We start from the raw sequence: 3170 nt of genomic DNA on the forward strand, positions 1-3170 counted from the left end.
CACTCGGTGCCTGGTTGGGAAATATCATGCGCCTTACCATAGCCACCTGCGAGCTTCAGTGTAAATATTGCGTCAAAATCAAATAAATTTGAGCGCGATTTAAACCCGGATGATTGTAACCACTCTAAGTTTGTCTGTCTTGGGAAAGCTAGCGTGTCTCCGACATAGTGATAACACTCGTTGCCTTCTCTAGTGCAGCTCAACCAGGTCTCGTCCCATTCGTCGATATTTGTGATGTCACAAATCCCGGAAAATATGCGTTGTAGTCCAAACGAGTTGTTCATTGTAGTTTTTGAAAAATGATTTCTGTTAAATAAAATATCTCCTTTTGAAGTGGACTTTGAGCTTTGTAACTTTGCAGATCTTTTTTATGCTCAAACAGCAACATTACAGACTAACTAAAGTTGAAAAAGTGAAAAAGCCTAGTAGGACCCCTTTAAGAAAGCAAAATAGTCAAAAATCTCAAAATTGACTAGTGCATGAAAAAACAATGGTTTTGCCTGTAATGTCTTCTGTCTTGTCCTAAGGCTCCAATGCACAGCATTATACTTTATTTAATCCATCTGATCACTGATCTCTGAGCGCTGACTCAAGCCCGAAAGCTCCAGCTCCTCTGGAAGGGCTGGAAGGGTTTCTTTAGCGTGAGGAACATCAGCTGAGGTTTGAGTCTCTGGGGTCTCTCTGGGAAAACCGCCGCCTCGCTTTCAGCAGTGGGAAAGCGTCTACGGTATATGTCAGGGTGAGATCTCTGGAACTGACAGTTAAGAGAAAGAAAAATCACACAGAAAAGAAACAGAGTGTATCACAGATTTCAAAGTTTCTGAAATTTGCGGTTGGGTTACTGAACACGTCTGCCTTTTAGAACAACATGTAGTTTGACATTTAAAGAAATGTTCAGGGTAAAACAAATCAAGCTCTATAAAGACAGCAGAACTCAATTCAATCACACCATTATAAGTCTACTGTAATAATTACATTTCACAGTTTTCCTGTAGTAATGCACACCATGTGACAGATAGCCCTTTAGTCCCCAAGTAATGTAAAAAGAATCTGTTCCACCATGGCTCCTTGAGATCCAAAGACCCTCTGCAGCTCAAACTCCTCTCTGCTGATCTGTGCGCAGAACGAGTGAGGTGGAGACGCCATGGAGGTGTCCGTGTCTGTCCCAGTGTACTTTATCTTGAAGAAACCAAAGCATGTGAGGAGATCAGAATGTGGGGTGAGAAAGGAACATTCAAAGCTCATTCACTTCATAACAGAAAAAAAAGCTACTTAACAAATTTCACCTTTGCATCTCTGAAAAACTTCACTTACTTAAAGAAAAAAGACAAAAACAACAGGGAATAACCAAAAGAGAAAACTTGCTGAAAATGTCCTCACCCTCAGGCCATCTAAGATGTAGGTGAGTTAGATTTTTCATCAGAACAGATTTAGAGTCCATAATCCATAATATTGCTTTCTAAAAAGTAATCTTGTCTGAATCAAGAGAGAAATATGCACAGATCAAGCACTGTTTAGAAGTGAAAATGGTCCTAATCATGGAGGAAGCTTTATTATGGATTATGGACTTATTTTGGCCAGAAGTGATGGTTTGAAGTTAAAAACGTCAACTTCAATCGTCAATCAGCTGTTTGGACTCTCATTCTGACGGCACCCATTCACTGCAGAGGATCCAGTGGTGAGCAAGTGATGCAATGCTACAGTTCTCCAAATCTGTTCTGATGAAGAAACAAACTCATCTACATCTTGGATGGCCTGAAGGTGAGTACATTTTTAGCAAATTTTCATTTTTGGGTGAATTATTCCTTTAATGTTTCATTGCGTGTTTATGTGTTCACAACTAATGTTAACAGATCTTTGAATTATAAAAATGTATTAGTAAATGTAGAAATTAACATTAAAATTCCTAAATGCTGTGTAAGTACTAGTGTTCATTGTTACTTCATTTTAACTAATGTAATTATTTCATGATGAAACCTTATAGTAAAAGTGCTACCAAATTTTCCTGGTCTTACTGTGCACAGTGATAATATTTTACCAACGTTTTTATTTTTACCAACTCTTCTCTGATGGTGTGTGGATGGACAAGAAAAATATCAAACCAAATAATATAATACAATCCCAATTAATGCAAATATCTACATTAATTATTACATTAATTCCCACTTAATATTTTCTCTCAGAAATACACCAAAGAAGTTGTTGTGGATGCCGTTTCATGATATTTTCAATCAATTATCAAGCATTAATGAACGACGTGGGATGCTGACCTGGGCTCTTCTGAGGTGAGACAGATGCTCCTCGACAGATTTTCGCAGGTTGGATGGCACCTTTAGCACACTGTCGTGGTTATTAATCATAAATGTGACCAGCTTGGTGGCCAACAGCTCGTCCAAGTCCACCTCATCCGCAGATCCCAGAATGCACCGCGAGAAGGTCTGGACCATCTGCACAGGAGCGAAGGAAGGCACCCACAAGAGACAGACCGTGTGAAAGCTGCTCATCAAATCTACTGAAAGCTGAGCTGCATTATAAATTAACCATAATGTGTAAGGACTATCATTTATTTGGCAAATAATTCACTTGTAAAGAGAACATCTATCTGAGGTGAGTGATTTACCAGGGTACGTGCTCCTATGGTGTCGTTCAGAGGCGGGAGAGAGGGGTTGGCACAGACTTTAGCCATCAGACGCATTAACAGCTGCAGTTTACGACGGTTGGCTGGAGGCAGCAGGAGGCTGCAGACCTGCAGCGCTTCAACCGCAACCGACTGCCGCTGTAGAAGCCCTGCGGGAGGAAAACAGTTACAAGAACACCTAATTAACACAGAATTAGAATTTCTACTCATTCAGAGCCTAGGTGCTATGAATCTTTTTGTTTTCTTTAATTTTTTTGAATAATTAACTATAATAACGAGTAATCCTTTAACCTAGGTATTGGTGTTTAAGTGTGTTTTTCAATAGCTGATGCCTATATATATATATATATATATATATATATATATATTACACACTTCTGTAATACTGTGTATTATATGATATACAACCTAGGGTCAGTAAGATTGTTTAAAAGTTTCTGAAAGAAGTCTCTTATCCTCCCAAAAGCTACATTTATTTAATCAAAAAAAAAAGGGGGGGGGGGGCAGGAAAAACCGAAAACTTGTGAAATAT

At 38.9% G+C, this 3170-nt stretch overlaps 1 pseudogene; it reads right to left on the reverse strand.

Moving 5' to 3' along the window:
• Positions 1-589: 589 nt before the first annotated feature.
• The window catches only part of LOC107588997 (DEP domain-containing protein 1B-like), a 7963-nt pseudogene continuing 5382 nt past the window's right edge, over positions 590-3170 (reverse strand).

This window comes from Sinocyclocheilus grahami, unplaced genomic scaffold (assembly GCF_001515645.1).
Source record: "Sinocyclocheilus grahami isolate Dianchi unplaced genomic scaffold, SAMN03320097.WGS_v1.1 scaffold110.1, whole genome shotgun sequence".
Taxonomy (NCBI): Eukaryota; Metazoa; Chordata; class Actinopteri; order Cypriniformes; family Cyprinidae; genus Sinocyclocheilus; species Sinocyclocheilus grahami.